We start from the raw sequence: 18,696 nt of genomic DNA on the forward strand, positions 1-18,696 counted from the left end.
ATGAGAGGTGTTACCTCGAAACCGGTCCGGTCCTCGGATGCTTGATTCCGTTCTGGGAAGGACATGGCTTTTGTAGTTCGGACTGGACTGTTCCCATGGGGCACAGGGTCAGAGCTGATTTGCATATCGCCATTGTCTAACCCAGGGTGGTGTGGAGTGCAAAAAAACGATGGATTTGGGCCCAGATCTTTGGACTGGGGTGAATGTGTGACATTGATCCACATTCGGTCCATCACCTGTTTTGTTTGCAATTGCCGCCCTAAGTGCGCTGGGGATGCCCAGACGTGGGTCCCAGGTACTCCACACCACTGGAGTCAAGCTAGCCGGGCTGATGAGAGGTGTTACCTCGAAACCGGTCCGGTCCTCGGATGCTTGATTCCGTTCTGGGAAGGACATGGCTTTTGTAGTTCGGACTGGACTGTTCCCATGGGGCACAGGGTCAGAGCTGATTTGCATATCGCCATTGTCTAACCCAGGGTGGTGTGGAGTGCAAAAAAACGATGGATTTGGGCCCAGATCTTTGGACTGGGGTGAATGTGTGACATTGATCCACATTCGGTCCATCACCTGTTTTGTTTGCAATTGCCGCCCCAAGTGCGCTGGGGATGCCCAGACGTGGGTCCCAGGCACTCCACACCACTGGAGTCAAGCTAGCCGGGCTGATGAGAGGTGTTACCTCGAAACCGGTCCGGTCCTCGGATGCTTGATTCCGTTCTGGGAAGGACATGGCTTTTGTAGTTCTGTAGTTTTGACAGTAGTACAAACTGCTCCTTTCTGGATATGCCAATTTACACACACTCAAAGGTTGTATACATTTCATGAATCCTGACTTGCACTATTCAAGTAGCTGAAAGCCTGTCACCACCTCTAGAAACAACAGTTACACCAATCCAATTCAAATCATTTTTTCCAAAGGAATATCTTCTGCCGGGTCAAAGTTGCATCTGACAAAGATAGGTGTTTAAAAATCTACTTTGTAGTTTCAGAACACCAACATGACCCTGAAGAGTAGAGAAGTAAAATGGTACCATTTCAAAGTTCCTAATACCTCATAAGCTTCTGAGCGGAAGCATGTAATAAATATATAAATTTATCTGGAAAAGTAAGAGTGGATATTGGTTTTTACCTCAGATTGGACTCGAACCCACAATCGCTGGCTTAGGAGGCCAGTGCCTTATCCATTAGGCCACTGAGGCACAGATAAACACTTGCAGTCTAGAGGCAATATTTAAATGTATTCAATCGTCAAACACTGGTGTCTGCACACAGAACATTTCTCAGTTCTCTCCATAAGTAAACTTCCCATTTCCATCCTCTTCCATCCCTGACTTTAACACTCTGTTCTGTGCTATAATGGAGGCTCTGCATTTCGAGCAAGCGGAGAGAAAATTGGAGGAGAAACACTTTCGACTCCACACTTCTTCTTTCCTGGATGCTTTTCTCAATAAACTGGGCTTTGACAGTGGTATCAAGCCGTCCTTGTCTTCAGCAGGATACAGAAAAAGGCACCAAGTCTCCTAACCAAGTTCAACCAAACTCTGTAACTTAATAGACCAATGCTTACCAAACTCTGCAACTTAATAGACCAATGCTTTACAAATTAGCCAACTGTGTCATCAGCAAAGGCAGCCAATGTGCCAATCCTTTATAATTCTTCTGTAGTACTTTTCTATCTCGTAGGCAAAATTAGCACTTTAACTGCACAAATCATACAGATTTTACACTTAAGGCACTCCATGAACACATACTTACACACCTTGCATTTCATCTACACACCCTTAAGCTAAAAACCCATTCTGTCAAGTCAAAATTCTGCAAACCTATTACATAATAAGTGCGTGTACATAGAAGCACTTCTTAATGCCACTAACATGAACAAGATTTTAGGCTGAAGATGCAATCTAAATGACTGTGCAGTATGTACTCCACTTCATGAATAATTAGGAATGTGAACATGATGGCTATAAGAGTATTGGAAGAGCCTGCTTCCATTCTGAACGGAAAGCTGAGTTGTGTGACCATTGGCAAAAACCGACCACGAAGGGACTCGAACCCTCAATCTTCTGATCCGAAGTCAGACGCCTTATCCATTAGGCCACGCAGTCATATGTCCTGCTGTGCTTATTTTTATAATGTAGGTGGTATGCAAGGATGGAAAATATGATATTCATAGTTATTTAGGTTTACATCCCATTGTGTTTTTTCAGCTCCTTTCAATTAAACACTCTTTTGGAATCTATATAATGAGAATGTCACCAGTACGATAAGCTTTTGTTTTCTTTTTTGCATTTAAACCTCTTTCTTAATGAGATTAAAGATCAGTTGTATGCTCACATAGCTCTGGATATTTCCAGAAGTGGAGAGAAACTGTTTTGACAGTAGTACAAACTGCTCCTTTCTGGATATGCCAATTTACACACACTCAAAGGTTGTATACATTTCATGAATCCTGACTTGCACTATTCAAGTAGCTGAAAGCCTGTCACCACCTCTAGAAACAACAGTTACACCAATCCAATTCAAATCATTTTTTCCAAAGGAATATCTTCTGCCGGGTCAAAGTTGCATCTGACAAAGATAGGTGTTTAAAAATCTACTTTGTAGTTTCAGAACACCAACATGACCCTGAAGAGTACAGAAGTAAAATGGTACCATTTCAAAGTTCCTAATACCTCATAAGCTTCTGAGCGGAAGCATGTAATAAATATATAAATTTATCTGGAAAAGTAAGAGTGGATATTGGTTTTCACCTCAGAAGGGACTCGACCCACAATCCCTGGCTTAGGAGGCCAGTGCCTTATCCATTAGGCCACTGAGGCACAGATAAAGACTTGCACTCTAGAGGCATTATTTAAATGTATTCAATCGTCAAACACTGGTGTCTGCACACAGGACATTTCTCAGTTCTCTCCATAAGTAAACTTCCCATTTTCATCCTCTTCCATCCCCGACTTTAACACTCTGTTCTCTGCTATAATGGAGGCTCTGCATTTCGAGCAAGTGGAGAGAAATTGGAGGAGAACCACTTTCGACTCAATACTTCTTCTTTCCTGGATGCTTTTCTCAATAAACTGGACTTTGACAGGGGTATCAAGCCGTCCTTGTCTTCAGCAGGACACAGAAACAGGCACCAAGTCTCCTAACCAAGTTCAACCACACTCTGCAACTTAATAGACCAATGCTTTACAAATTAGCCAACTGTGTCATCAGCAAAGGCAGCCAATGTGCCAATCCTTTATAATTCTTCTGTAGTACTTTTCTTTCTCGTAGGCAAAATTAGCACTTTAACTGCACAAATCATACAGATTTTACACTTGAAGCACTCCATGAACACATACTTACACACCTTGCATTTCATCTACACACCCTTAAGCTAAAAACCCATTCTGTCAAGTCAAAATTCTGCAACCCTATTACATATTCAGTGCGTGTACATAGAAGCACTTTTTTAATGCGACTAAAATGGTGAAGATTTTCGGCTGAAGATGCAATCTAAATGACTGTGCAGTATGTACTCCACTTCATGAATAATTAGGAATGAGAACATGATGGCTATAAGAGTATTTAGAGAGACTGGTTCCATTCTGAATGGAAAGCTGAGTTGTGTGACCATTGGCAAAAACCGACCACGAAGGGACTCTACCCTCAATCTTCTGATCCGAAGTCAGACGCCTTATCCATTAGGCCACGCAGTCATATGTCCTGCTGTGCTTATTTTTATAATGTAGGTGGTATGCAAGGATGGAAAATATGATATTCATAGTTATTTAGGTTTACATCCCATTGTGTTTTTTCAGCTCCTTTCAATTAAAGCACTCTTTTGGAATCTATATAATGAGAATGTCACCAGTACGATAAGCTTTTGTTTTCTTTTTTGCATTTAAACCTCTTTCTTCATGAGATTAAAGCTCAGTTGTATGCTTTACATAGCTCTGGATATTTCCATAAGTGGAGAGAAACTGTTTTGACAGTAGTACAAACTGCTCCTTTCTGGATATGCCAATTTACACACACTCAAAGTTTGTATACGTTTCATGAATCCTGACTTGCCCTATTCAAGTAGCTGAAAGCCTGTCACCACCTCTAGAAACAACAGTTGCACCAATTCATTTCAAATCATTTTTTCCAAAGGAATATCTTCTGCCGGGTTAAAGTTGCATCTGACAAAGATAGGTGTTTAAAAATCTACTTTGTAGTTTCAGAACACCAACATGACCCTGAAGAGTACAGAAGTAAAATGGTACCATTTCAAAGTTCCTAATACTTCATAATCTTCTGAGCAGAAGCATGTAATAAATATATCAATTTTTCTGGAAAAGTAAGAGTGGATATTGGTTTTCACCTCAGATGGGACTCGAACCCACAATCCCTGGCTTAGAAGGCCAGTGCCTTATCCATTAGGCCACTGAGGCACAGATAAACACTTGCAGTCTAGAGGCATTATTTAAATGTATTCAATCGTCAAACACTGGTGTCTGCACACAGGACATTTCTCAGTTCTCTCCATAAGTAAACTTCCCATTTTCATCCTCTTCCATCCCCGACTTTAACACTCTGTTCTGTGCTATAATGGGTGCTCTGCATTTCGAGCAAGTGGAGAGAAATTGGAGGAGAACCACTTTCGACTCAACACTTCTTCTTTCCTGGATGCTTTTCTCAATAAACTGGGCTTTGACAGTGGTATCAAGCCGTCCTTGTCTTCAGCAGGAAACAGAAACAGGCACCAAGTCTCCTAACCAAGTTCAACCACACTCTGCAACTTAATAGACCAATGCTTTACAAATTAGCCAACTGTGTCATCAGCAAAGGCAGCCAATGTGCCAATCCTTTATAATTCTTCTGTAGTACTTTTCTTTCTCGTAGGCAAAATTAGCACTTTAACTGCACAAATCATACAGATTTTACACTTGAAGCACTCCATGAACACATACTTACAGACCTTGCATTTCATCTACACACCCTTAAGCTAAAAACCCATTCTGTCAAGTCAAAATTCTGCAACCCTATTGCATAGTCAGTGTGTGTACATAGAAACACTTCTTAATGCCACTAACATGGACAAGATTTTAGGCAGAAGATGCAATCTAAATGATTGGGCAGTATGTACTACACTTCATGAATAATTAGGAATGAGAACATGATGGCTATAAGAGTATTGGAAGAGCCTGCTTCCATTCTGAATGGAAAGCTGAGTTGTGTGACCATTGGCAAAAACCGACCACGAAGGGACTCGAACCGTCAATCTTCTGATCCGAAGTCAAACGCCTTATCCATTAGGACACGCAGTCATATGTCCTTCTGTGCTTATTTTTATAATGTAGGTGGTATGCAAGGATGGGAAATATGATATTGATAGTTATTTAGGTTTATATCCCATTGTGTTTTTTCAGCTCCTTTCAATTAAAGCACTCTTTTGGAATCGATATAATGAGAATGTCATCAGTACGATAAGCTTTTGTTTTCTTTTTTGCATTTAAACCTCTTTCTTCATGAGATTAAAGCTCAGTTGTATGCTTTACATAGCTCTGGATATTTCCAGAAGTGGAGAGAAACTGTTTTGACAGTAGTACAAACTGCTCCTTTCTGGATATGCCAATTTACACACGCTCAAAGGTTGTATATGTTTCATGAATCCTGACTTGCCCTATTCAAGTAGCTGAAAGCCTGTCACCACCTCTAGAAACAACAGTTACACCAATCCAATTCAAATCATTTTTTCCAAAGGAATATCTTCTGCCGGGTCAAAGTTGCATCTGACAAAGATAGGTGTTTAAAAATCTACTTTGTAGTTTCAGAACACCAACATGACTCTGAAGAGTACAGAAGTAAAATGGTACCATTTCAAAGTTCCTAATACCACTTAAGCTTCTGAGCGGAAACATGTAATAAATATATCAATTTTTCTGGAAAAGTAAGAGTGGATATTGGTTTTTACCTCAGATTGGACTCGAACCCACAATCGCTGGCTTAGGAGGCCAGTGCCTTATCCATTAGTCCACTGAGGCACAGATAAACACTTGCAGTCTAGAGGCAATATTTAAATGTATTCAATCGTCAAACACTGGTGTCTGCACACAGGACATTTCTCTGTTCTCTCCATAAGTAAACTTCCCATTTTCATCCTCTTCCATCCCTGACTTTACCACTCTGTTCTGTGCTATAATGGAGGCTCTGCATTTCGAGCAAGTGGAGAGAAATTGGAGGAGAACCACTTTTGACTCCACACTTCTTCTTTCCTGGATGCTTTTCTCAATAAACTGGGCTTTGACAGTGGTATCAAGCCGTCCTTGTCTTCAGCAGGATACAGAAAAAGGCACCAAGTCTCCTAACCAAGTTCAACCAAACTCTGCAACTTAATAGACCAATGCTTACCAAACTCTGCAACTTAATAGACCAATGCTTTACAAATTAGCCAACTGTGTCATCAGCAAAGGCAGCCAATGTGCCAATCCTTTATAATTCTTCTGTAGTACTTTTCTATCTCGTAGGCAAAATTAGCACTTTAACTGCACAAATCATACAGATTTTACAGTTAAGGCACTCCATGAACACATACTTACACACATTGCATTTCATCTACACACCCTTAAGCTAAAAACCCATTCTGTCAAGTCAAAATTCTACAAACCTATTACATAATGAGTGCGTGTACATAGAAACACTTTTTAATGCCACTAAAATGGACAAGATTTTAGGCTGAAGATGCAATCTAAATGACTGTGCAGTATGTACTCCACTTCATGAATAATTAGGAATGTGAACATGATGGCTATAAGAGTATTGGAAGAGCCTGCTTCCATTCTGAACGGAAAGCTGAGTTGTGTGACCATTGGCAAAAACCGACCACGAAGGGACTCGAACCCTCAATCTTCTGATCCGAAGTCAGACGCCTTATCCATTAGGCCACGCAGTCACATGCCCTGCTGTGCTTATTTTTATAATGTAGGTGGTATGCAAGGATGGAAAATATGATATTCATAGTTATTTAGGTTTACATCCCATTGTGTTTTTTTAGCTCCTTTCAATTAAACACTCTTTTGGAATCTATATAATGAGAATGTCACCAGTACGATAAGCTTTTGTTTTCTTTTTTGCATTTAAACCTCTTTCTTAATGAGATTAAAGATCAGTTGTATGCTCACATAGCTCTGGATATTTCCAGAAGTGGAGAGAAACTGTTTTGACAGTAGTACAAACTGCTCCTTTCTGGATATGCCAATTTACACACACTCAAAGGTTGTATACATTTCATGAATCCTGACTTGCACTATTCAAGTAGCTGAAAGCCTGTCACCACCTCTAGAAACAACAGTTACACCAATCCAATTCAAATCATTTTTTCCAAAGGAATATGTTCTGCCGGGTCAAAGTTGCATCTGACAAAGATAGGTGTTTAAAAATCTACTTTGTAGTTTCAGAACACCAACATGACCCTGAAGAGTACAGAAGTAAAATGGTACCATTTCAAAGTTCCTAATACCTCATAAGCTTCTGAGTGGAAGCATGTAATAAATATATAAATTTATCTGGAAAAGAAAGAGTGGATATTGGTTTTCACCTCAGAAGGGACTCGACCCACAATCCCTGGCTTAGGAGGCCAGTGCCTTATCCATTAGGCCACTGAGGCACAGATAAACACTTGTACTCTAGAGGCATTATTTAAATGTATTCAATCGTCAAACACTGGTGTCTGCACACAGGACATTTCTCAGTTCTCTCCATAAGTAAACTTCCCATTTTCATCCTCTTCCATCCCCGACTTTAACACTCTGTTCTCTGCTATAATGGAGGCTCTGCATTTCGAGCAAGTGGAGAGAAATTGGAGGAGAACCACTTTCGACTCAATACTTCTTCTTTCCTGGATGCTTTTCTCAATAAACTGGGCTTTGACAGTGGTATCAAGCCGTCCTTGTCTTCAGCAGGACACAGAAACAGGCACCAAGTCTCCTAACCAAGTTCAACCACACTCTGCAACTTAATAGACCAATGCTTTACAAATTAGCCAACTGTGTCATCAGCAAAGGCAGCCAATGTGCCAATCCTTTATAATTCTTCTGTAGTACTTTTCTTTCTCGTAGGCAAAATTAGCACTTTAACTGCACAAATCATACAGATTTTACACTTGAAGCACTCCATGAACACATACTTACACACCTTGCATTTCATCTACACACCCTTAAGCTAAAAACCCATTCTGTCAAGTCAAAATTCTGCAACCCTATTACATATTCAGTGCGTGTACATAGAAGCACTTTTTAATGCGACTAAAATGGTGAAGATTTTAGGCTGAAGATGCAATCTAAATGACTGTGCAGTATGTACTCCACTTCATGAATAATTAGGAATGAGAACATGATGGCTATAAGAGTATTTAGAGAGACTGGTTCCATTCTGAATGGAAAGCTGAGTTGTGTGACCATTGGCAAAAACCGACCACGAAGGGACTCTACCCTCAATCTTCTGATCCGAAGTCAGACGCCTTATCCATTAGGCCACGCAGTCATATGTCCTGCTGTGCTTATTTTTATAATGTAGGTGGTATGCAAGGATGGAAAATATGATATTCATAGTTATTTAGGTTTACATCCCATTGTGTTTTTTCAGCTCCTTTCAATTAAAGCACTCTTTTGGAATCTATATAATGAGAATGTCACCAGTACGATAAGCTTTTGTTTTCTTTTTTGCATTTAAACCTCTTTCTTCATGAGATTAAAGCTCAGTTGTATGCTTTACATAGCTCTGGATATTTCCATAAGTGGAGAGAAACTGTTTTGACAGTAGTCCAAACTGCTCCTTTCTGGATATGCCAATTTACACACACTCAAAGGTTGTATACGTTTCATGAATCCTGACTTGCCCTATTCAAGTAGCTGAAAGCCTGTCACCACCTCTAGAAACAACAGTTACACCAATTCATTTCAAATCATTTTTTCCAAAGGAATATCTTCTGCCGGGTCAAAGTTGCATCTGACAAAGATAGGTGTTTAAAAATCTACTTTGTAGTTTCAGAACACCAACATGACCCTGAAGAGTACAGAAGTAAAATGGTACCATTTCAAAGTTCCTAATACTTCATAATCTTCTGAGCAGAAGCATGTAATAAATATATAAATTTTTCTGGAAAAGTAAGAGTGGATATTGGTTTTCACCTCAAATGGGACTCGAACCCACAATCCCTGGCTTAGAAGGCCAGTGCCTTATCCATTAGGCCACTGAGGCACAGATAAACACTTGCAGTCTAGAGGCATTATTTAAATGTATTCAATCGTCAAACACTGGTGTCTGCACACAGGACATTTCTCAGTTCTCTCCATAAGTAAACTTCCCATTTTCATCCTCTTCCATCCCCGACTTTAACACTCTGTTCTGTGCTATAATGGAGGCTCTGCATTTCGAGCAAGTGGAGAGAAATTGGAGGAGAACCACTTTCGACTCAACACTTCTTCTTTCCTGGATGCTTTTCTCAATAAACTGGGCTTTGACAGTGGTATCAAGCCGTCCTTGTCTTCAGCAGGAAACAGAAACAGGCACCAAGTCTCCTAACCAAGTTCAACCACACTCTGCAACTTAATAGACCAATGCTTTACAAATTAGCCAACTGTGTCATCAGCAAAGGCAGCCAATGTGCCCATCCTTTATGATTCTTCTGTAGTACTTTTCTTTCTCGTAGGCAAAATTAGCACTTTAACTGCACAAATCATACAGATTTTACACTTGAAGCACTCCATGAACACATACTTACAGACCTTGCATTTCATCTACACACCCTTAAGCTAAAAACCCATTCTGTCAAGTCAAAATTCTGCAACCCTATTACATATTCAGTGTGTGTACATAGAAACACTTCTTAATGCCACTAACATGGACAAGATTTTAGGCAGAAGATGCAATCTAAATGACTGTGCAGTATGTACTACACTTCATGAATAATTAGGAATGAGAACATGATGGCTATAAGAGTATTGGAAGAGCCTGCTTCCATTCTGAATGGAAAGCTGAGTTGTGTGACCATTGGCAAAAACCGACCACGAAGGGACTCGAACCTTCAATCTTCTGATCCGAAGTCAAACGACTTATCCATTAGGACATGCAGTCATATGTCCTTCTGTGCTTATTTTTATAATGTAGGTGGTATGCAAGTATGGGAAATATGATATTGATAGTTATTTAGGTTTACATCCCATTGTGTTTTTTCAGCTCCTTTCAATTAAAGCACTCTTTTGGAATCGATATAATGAGAATGTCACCAGTACGATAAGCTTTTGTTTTCTTTTTTGCATTTAAACCTCTTTCTTCATGAGATTAAAGCTCAGTTGTATGCTTTACATAGCTCTGGATATTTCCAGAAGTGGAGAGAAACTGTTTTGACAGTAGTACAAACTGCTCCTTTCTGGATATGCCAATTTACACACGCTCAAAGGTTGTATATGTTTCATGAATCCTGACTTGCCCTATTCAAGTAGCCGAAAGCCTGTCACCACCTCTAGAAACAACAGTTACACCAATCCAATTCAAATCATTTTTTCCAAAGGAATATCTTCTGCCGGGTCAAAGTTGCATCTGACAAAGATAGGTGTTTAAAAATCTACTTTGTAGTTTCAGAACACCAACATGACTCTGAAAAGTACAGAAGTAAAATGGTACCATTTCAAAGTTCCTAATACCACTTAAGCTTCTGAGCGGAAGCATGTAATAAATATATCAATTTTTCTGGAAAAGTAAGAGTGGATATTGGTTTTTACGTCAGATTGGACTCGAACCCACAATCGCTGGCTTAGGAGGCCAGTGCCTTATCCATTAGGCCACTGAGGCACAGATAAACACTTGCAGTCTAGAGGCAATATTTAAATGTATTCAATCGTCAAACACTGGTGTCTGCACACAGGACATTTCTCTGTTCTCTCCATAAGTAAACTTCCCATTTTCATCCTCTTCCATCCCTGACTTTAACACTCTGTTCTGTGCTATAATGGAGGCTCTGCATTTCGAGCAAGTGGAGAGAAATTGGAGGAGAACCACTTTCGACTCCACACTTCTTCTTTCCTGGATGCTTTTCTCAATAAACTGGGCTTTGACAGTGGTATCAAGCCGTCCTTGTCTTCAGCAGGATACAGAAAAAGGCACCAAGTCTCCTAACCAAGTTCAACCAAACTCTGCAACTTAATAGACCAATGCTTACCAAACTCTGCAACTTAATAGACCAATGCTTTACAAATTAGCCAACTGTGTCATCAGCAAAGGCAGCCAATGTGCCAATCCTTTATAATTCTTCTGTAGTACTTTTCTATCTCGTAGGCAAAATTAGCACTTTAACTGCACAAATCATACAGATTTTACACTTAAGGCACTCCATGAACACATACTTTCACACCTTGCATTTCATCTACACACCCTTAAGCTAAAAACCCATTCTGTCAAGTCAAAATTCTGCAAACCTATTACATAATAAGTGGTGTACATAGAAGCATTTTTTAATGCCACTAAAATGGACAAGATTTTAGGCTGAAGATGCAATCTAAATGACTGTGCAGTATGTACTCCACTTCATGAATAATTAGGAATGTGAACATGATGGCTATAAGAGTATTGGAAGAGCCTGCTTCCATTCTGAACGGAAAGCTGAGTTGTGTGACCATTGGCAAAAACCGACAACGAAGGGACTTGAACCCTCAATCTTCTGATCCGAAGTCAGACGCCTTATCCATTAGGCCACGCAGTCATATGTCCTGCTGTGCTTATTTTTATAATGTAGGTGGTATGCAAGGATGGAAAATATGATATTCATAGTTATTTAGGTTTATATCCCATTGTGTTTTTTCAGCTCCTTTCAATTAAAGCACTCTTTTGGAATCTATATAATGAGAATGTCACCAGTACGATAAGCTTTTGTTTTCTTTTTTGCATTTAAACCTCTTTCTTCATGAGATTAAAGCTCAGTTGTATGCTCACATAGCTCTGGATATTTCCAGAAGTGAAGAGAAACTGTTTTGACAGTAGTACAAACTGCTCCATTCTGGATATGCCAATTTACACACACTCAAAGGTTGTATACATTTCATGAATCCTGACTTGCACTATTCAAGTAGCTGAAAGCCTGTCACCACCTCTAGAAACAACAGTTACACCAATCCAATTCAAATCATTTTTTCCAAAGGAATATCTTCTGCCGGGTCAAAGTTGCATCTGACAAAGATAGGTGTTTAAAAATCTACTTTGTAGTTTCAGAACACCAACATGACCCTGAAGAGTACAGAAGTAAAATGGTACCATTTCAAAGTTCCTAATACCTCATAAGCTTCTGAGCGGAAGCATGTAATAAATATATACATTTTTCTGGAAAAGTAAGAGTGGATATTGGTTTTCACCTCAGATGGGACTTGACCCACAAACCCTGGCTTAGGAGGCCAGTGCCTTATCCATTAGGCCACTGAGGCACAGTTAAAACACTTGCACTCTAGAGGCATTATTTAAATGTATTCAATCGTCAAACACTGGTGTCTGCACACAGGACATTTCTCAGTTCTCTCCATAAGTAAACTTCCCATTTTCATCCTCTTCCATCCCCGACTTTAACACTCTGTTCTGTGCTATAATGGAGGCTCTGCATTTCGAGCAAGTGGAGAGAAATTGGAGGAGAACCACTTTCGACTCAATACGTCTTCTTTCCTGGATGCTTTTCTCAATAAACTGGACTTTGACAGTAGTATCAAGCCGTCCTTGTCTTCAGCAGGACACAGAAACAGGCACCAAGTCTCCTAACCAAGTTCAACCACACTCTGCAACTTAATAGACCAATGCTTTACAAATTAGCCAACTGTGTCATCAGCAAAGGCAGCCAATGTGCCAATCCTTTATAATTCTTCTGTAGTACTTTTCTTTCTCGTAGGCAAAATTAGCACTTTAACTGCACAAATCATACAGATTTTACACTTGAAGCACTCCATGAACACATACTTACACACCTTGCATTTCATCTACACACCCTTAAGCTAAAAACCCATTCTGTCAAGTCAAAATTCTGCAAACCTATTACATATTCAGTGCGTATACATAGAAGCACTTTTTAATGCCACTAAAATGGTGAAGATTTTAGGCTGAAGATGCAATCTAAATGACTGTGCAGTATGTACTCCACTTCATGAATAATTAGGAATGAGAACATGATGGCTATAAGAGTATTTAGAGAGACTGGTTCCATTCTGAATGGAAAGCTGAGTGGTGTGACCATTGGCAAAAACCGACCACGAAGGGACTCTACCCTCAATCTTCTGATCCCAAGTCAGACGCCTTATCCATTTGGCCACGCAGTCATATGTCCTGTTGTGCTTATTTTTATAATGTAGGTGGTATGCAAGGATGGAAAATATGATATTCATAGTTATTTAGGTTTACATCCCATTGTGTTTTTTCAGCGCCTTTCAATTAAAGCACTCTTTTGGAATCTATATAATGAGAATGTCACCAGTACGATAAGCTTTTGTTTTCTTTTTTGCATTTAAACCTCTTTCTTCATGAGATTAAAGCTCAGTTGTATGCTTTACATAGCTCTGGATATTTCCAGAAGTGGAGAGAAACTGTTTTGACAGTAGTACAAACTGCTCCTTTCTGGATATGCCAATTTACACACACTCAAAGGTTGTATGTGTTTCATGAATCCTGACTTGCCCTATTCAAGTAGCTGAAAGCCTGTCACCACCTCTAGAAACAACAGTTACACCAATCCAATTCAAATCATTTTTTCCAAAGGAATATCTTCTGCTGGGTCAAAGTTGCATCTGACAAAGATAGGTGTTTAAAAATCTACTTTGTAGTTTCAGAACATCAACATGAGTCCGGAGAGTACAGAAGTAAAATGGTACCATTTCAAAGTTCCTAATACCTTATAAGCTTCTGAGCGGAAGCATGTAATAAATATATAAATTTTTCTAGAAAAGTAATAGTGGATATTGGTTTTCACCTCAGATGGGACTCGAACCCACAATCCCTGGCTTAGGAGGCCAGTGCCTTATCCATTAGGCCACTGAGGCACAGATGAACACTTGCAGTCTAGAGGCATTATTTAAATGTATTCAATCGTCAAACACTGGTGTCTGCACACAGGACATTTCTCAGTTCTCTCCATAAGTAAACTTCCAATTTTCATCCTCTTCCATCCCCGACTTTAACACTCTGTTCTGTGCTATAATGGAGGCTCTGCATTTCGAGCAAGTGGAGAGAAATTGGAGGAGAACCACTTTCGACTCAACACTTCTTCTTTCCTGGATGCTTTTCTCAATAAACTGGGCTTTGACAGTGGTATCAAGCCGTCCTTGTCTTCAGCAGAACACAGAAATAGGCACCAAGTCTCCTAACCAAGTTCAACCACACTCTGCAACTTAATAGACCAATGCTTTACAAATTAGCCAACTGTGTCATCAGCAAAGGCAGCCAATGTGCCAATCCTTTATAATTCTTCTGTAGTACTTTTCTTTCTCGTAGGCAAAATTAGCACTTTAACTGCACAAATCATACAGATTTTTACACTTGAAGCACTCCATGAACACATACTTACACACCTTGCATTTCATCTACACACCCTTAAGCTAAAAACCCATTCTGTCAAGTCAAAATTCTGCAACCCTATTACATATTCAGTGCGTGTACATAGACGCACTTCTTAATGCCACTAACATGGACAAGATTTTAGGCTGAAGATGCAATCTAAATGACTGTGCAGTATGTACTCCACTTCATGAATAATTAGGAATGAGAACATAATGGCTATAAGAGTATTGGAAGAGCCTGCTTCCATTCTGAACGGAAAGCTGAGTTGTGTGACCATTGGCAAATACCGACCAGGAAGGGACTCGAACCCTCAATCTTCTGATCCGAAGTCAGACACCTTATCCATTAGGCCACGCGGTCATATGTCCTGCTGTGTTCATTTTTATAATGTAGGTGGTATGGAAGGATGGGAAATATGATATTGATAGTTATTTAGGTTTACATCTCATTGTGTTTTTTCAGCTCCTTTCAATTAAAGCACTCTTTTGGAATCTATATCATGAGAATGTCACCAGTACGATAAGCTTTTGTTTTCTTTTTTGCATTTAAACCTCTTTCTTCATGAGATTAAAGCTCAGTTGTATGCTTTACATAGCTCTGGATATTTCCAGAAGAGGAGAGAAACTGTTTTGACAGTAGTACAAACTGCTCCTTTCTGGATATGCCAATTTACACACGCTCAAAGGTTGTATACGTTTCATGAATCCTGACTTGCCCTATTCAAGTAGCTGAAAGCCTGTCACCACCTCTAGAAACAACAGTTACACCAATCCAATTCAAATCATTTTTTTCCAAAGGAATATCTTCTGCTGGGTCAAAGTTGCATCTGACAAAGATAGGTGTTTAAAAATCTACTTTGTAGTTTCAGAACACCAACATGACCCTGAAGAGTACAGAAGTAAAATGGTACCATTTCAAAGTTCCTAATACCTCATAAGCTTCTGAGCGGAAGCATGTAATATATATATAAATTTTTCTGGAAAAGTAAGAGTGGATATTGGTTTTCACCTCAGATGGGACTCAACCCAGAATCCCTGGCTTAGGAGGCCAGTGCCTTATCCATTAGGCCAATGAGGCACAGATAAACACTTGCAGTCTAGAGGCATTATTTAAATGTATTCAATCGTCAAACACTGGTGTCTGCACACAGGACATTTCTCAGTTCTCTCCATAAGTAAACTTCCCATTTTCATCCTCTTCCATCCCCGACTTTAACACTCTGTTCTGTGCTATAATGGAGGCTCTGCATTTCGAGCAAGTGGAGAGAAATTGGAGGAGAACCACTTTCGACTTAACACTTCTTCTTTCCTGGATGCTTTTCTCATAAACTGGGCTTTGGCAGTGGTATCAAGCCGTCCTTGTCTTCAGCAGGACACAGAAACAGGCACCAAGTCTCCTAACCAAGTTGAACCACACTCTGCAACTTAATATACCAATGCTTTGCAAATTAGCCAACTGTGTCATCAGCAAAGGCAGCCAATGTGCCAATCCTTTATAATTCTTCTGTAGTACTTTTCTTTCTCGTAGGCAAAATTAGCACTTTAACTGCACAAATCATACAGATTTTACACTTGAAGCACTCCATGAACACATACTTACACACCTTGCATTTCATCTACACACCCTTAAGCTAAAAACCCATTCTGTCAAGTCAAAATTCTGCAACCCTATTACATATTCAGTGCGTGTACATAGAAGCACTTCTTAATGCCATTAACATGGACAAGATTTTAGGCTGAAGATGCAATCTAAATGACTGTGCAGTATGTACTCCACTTCATGAATAATTAGGAATGAGAACATGATGGCTATAAGAGTATTGGAAGAGCCTGCTTCCATTCTGAACGGAAAGCTGAGTTGTGTGACCATTGGCAAAAACCGACCACGAAGGGACTCGAACCCTCAATCTTCTGATCCGAAGTCAGACACCTTATCCATTAGGCCACGCGGTCATATGTCCTGCTGTGCTTATTTTTATAATGTAGGTGGTATGCAAGGATGGGAAATATGATTTTGATAGTTATTTAGGTTTACATCCCATTGTGTTTTTTCAGCTCATGTCAATTAAAGCACTCTTTTGGAATCTATATAATGAGAATGTCACCAGTACGATAAGCTTTTGTTTTCTTTTTTGCATTTAAACCTCTTTCTTCATGAGATTAAAGCTCAGTTGTATGCTTTACATAGCTCTGGATATTTCCAGAAGAGGAGAGAAACTGTTTTGACAGTAGTACAAACTGCTCCTTTCTGGATATGCCAATTTACACACGCTCAAAGGTTGTATACGTTTCATGAATCCTGACTTGCCCTATTCAAGTAGCTGAAAGCCTGTCACCACCTCTAGAAACAACAGTTACACCAATCCAATTGAAATCATTTTTTCCAAAGGAATATCTTCTGCCGGGTCAAAGTTGCATCTGACAAAGATAGGTGTTTAAAAATCTACTTTGTAGTTTTAGAACACCAACATGACCCTGAAGAGTACAGAAGTAAAATTTTACCATTTCAAAGTTCCTAATACCTCATAAGCTTCTGAGCGGAAGCATGTAATAAATATATAAATTTTTCTGGAAAAGTAAGAGTGGATATTAGTTTTCACCTCAGATGGGACTCGAACCCACAATCCCTGGCTTAGGAGGCCAGTGCCTTATCCATTAGGCCACTGAGGCACAGATAAACACTTGCAGTCTAGAGGCATTATTTAAATGTATTCAATCGTCAAACACTGGTGTCTGCACACAGGACATTTCTCAGTTCTCTCCATAAGTGAACTTCCCATTTTCTTCCTCTTCCATCCCCGACTTTAACACTCTGTTCTGTGCTATAATGGAGGCTCTGCATTTCGAGCAAGTGGAGAGAAATTGGAGGAGAACCACTTTCGACTCAACACTTCTTCTTTCCTGGATGCTTTTCTCAATAAACTGGGCTTTGACAGTGGTATCAAGCCGTCCTTGTCTTCAGCAGGACACAGAAACAGGCACCAAGTCTCCTAACCAAGTTCAACCACACTCTGCAACTTAATAGACCATGGCTTTACAAATTAGCCAACTGTGTCATCAGCAAAGGCAGCCAATGTGCCAATCCTTTATAATTCTTCTGTAGTACTTCTCTTTCTCGTAGGCAAAATTAGCACTTTAACTGCACAAATCATACAGATTTTACACTTGAAGCACTCCATGAACACATACTTACACACCTTGCATTTCATCTACACACCCTTAAGCTAAAAACCCATTCTGTCAAGTCAAAATTCTGCAACCCTATTACATATTCAGTGCATGTACATAGAAGCACTTCTTAATGCCACTAACATGGACAAGATTTTAGGCTGAAGATGCAATCTAAATGACTGTGCAGTATGTACTCCACTTCATGAATAATTAGGAATGAGAACATGATGGCTATAAGAGTATTGGTAGAGCCTGCTTCCATTCTGAATGGAAAGCTGAGTTGTGTGACCATTGGCAAAAACCGACCACGAAGGGACTCGAACCCTCAATCTTCTGATCCGAAGTCAGACGCCTCATTCATTAGGCCACGCGGTCATATGTCTTGCTGTGATTATTTTTATAATGTAGGTGGTATGCAAGGATGGGAAATAGGATATTGATAGTTATTTAGGTTTACATCCAATTGTGTTTTTTCAGCTCCTTTCAATTAAAGCACTCTTTTGGAATCTATATAATGAGAATGTCACCAGTACGATAAACTTTTGTTTTCTTTTTTGCATTTAAACCTCTTTCTTCATGAGAATAAAGCTCAGTTGTATGCTTTACATAGCTGTGGATATTTCTAGAAGTGGAGAGAAACTGTTTGACAGTAGTAAAAACTGCTCCTTTCTGGATATGCCAATTTACACACGCTCAAAGGTTGTATACGTTTCATGAATCCTGACTTGCCCTATTCAAGTAGCTGAAAGCCTGTCACCACCTCTAGAAACAACAGTTACACCAATCCAATTCAAATAATTTTTTCCAAAGGAATATCTTCTGCCGGGTCAAAGTTGCATCTGACAAAGATAGGTGTTTAAAAATCTACTTTGTAGTTTCAGAACACCAACAGGACCCTGAAGAGTACAGAAGTAAAATGGTACCATTTCAAAGTTCCTAATACCTCATAAGCTTCTGAGCGGAAGCATGTAATAAATATATA

The 18,696-nt window shown here is 39.6% G+C and overlaps 9 non-coding genes across 9 annotated transcripts; all 9 read right to left on the minus strand.

Moving 5' to 3' along the window:
- Positions 1-1,123: 1,123 nt before the first annotated feature.
- Positions 1,124-1,196, minus strand: TRNAR-CCU (transfer RNA arginine (anticodon CCU)). The gene has a single exon. It is a non-coding gene; the product is annotated as a tRNA-Arg (tRNA).
- An 836-nt stretch (positions 1,197-2,032) lies between these two features.
- On the minus strand, positions 2,033-2,105 carry TRNAR-UCG (transfer RNA arginine (anticodon UCG)). Its single transcript has one exon. It is a non-coding gene; the product is annotated as a tRNA-Arg (tRNA).
- A 2,234-nt stretch (positions 2,106-4,339) lies between these two features.
- TRNAR-UCU (transfer RNA arginine (anticodon UCU)) lies at positions 4,340-4,412 on the minus strand. The gene has a single exon. It is a non-coding gene; the product is annotated as a tRNA-Arg (tRNA).
- Positions 4,413-6,840: 2,428 nt separating this feature from the next.
- Positions 6,841-6,913, minus strand: TRNAR-UCG (transfer RNA arginine (anticodon UCG)). The gene has a single exon. It is a non-coding gene; the product is annotated as a tRNA-Arg (tRNA).
- A 2,233-nt stretch (positions 6,914-9,146) lies between these two features.
- On the minus strand, positions 9,147-9,219 carry TRNAR-UCU (transfer RNA arginine (anticodon UCU)). The gene has a single exon. It is a non-coding gene; the product is annotated as a tRNA-Arg (tRNA).
- A 2,427-nt stretch (positions 9,220-11,646) lies between these two features.
- TRNAR-UCG (transfer RNA arginine (anticodon UCG)) lies at positions 11,647-11,719 on the minus strand. Its single transcript has one exon. It is a non-coding gene; the product is annotated as a tRNA-Arg (tRNA).
- A 2,235-nt stretch (positions 11,720-13,954) lies between these two features.
- Positions 13,955-14,027, minus strand: TRNAR-CCU (transfer RNA arginine (anticodon CCU)). Its single transcript has one exon. It is a non-coding gene; the product is annotated as a tRNA-Arg (tRNA).
- Positions 14,028-16,423: 2,396 nt separating this feature from the next.
- On the minus strand, positions 16,424-16,496 carry TRNAR-UCG (transfer RNA arginine (anticodon UCG)). The gene has a single exon. It is a non-coding gene; the product is annotated as a tRNA-Arg (tRNA).
- Positions 16,497-17,140: 644 nt separating this feature from the next.
- Positions 17,141-17,213, minus strand: TRNAR-CCU (transfer RNA arginine (anticodon CCU)). The gene has a single exon. It is a non-coding gene; the product is annotated as a tRNA-Arg (tRNA).
- Between the last annotated feature and the right edge of the window lie 1,483 nt (positions 17,214-18,696).

Source organism: Lissotriton vulgaris, chromosome 5 (genome assembly GCF_964263255.1).
Source record: "Lissotriton vulgaris chromosome 5, aLisVul1.2, whole genome shotgun sequence".
In the NCBI taxonomy this organism is placed as follows: domain Eukaryota; kingdom Metazoa; phylum Chordata; class Amphibia; order Caudata; family Salamandridae; genus Lissotriton; species Lissotriton vulgaris.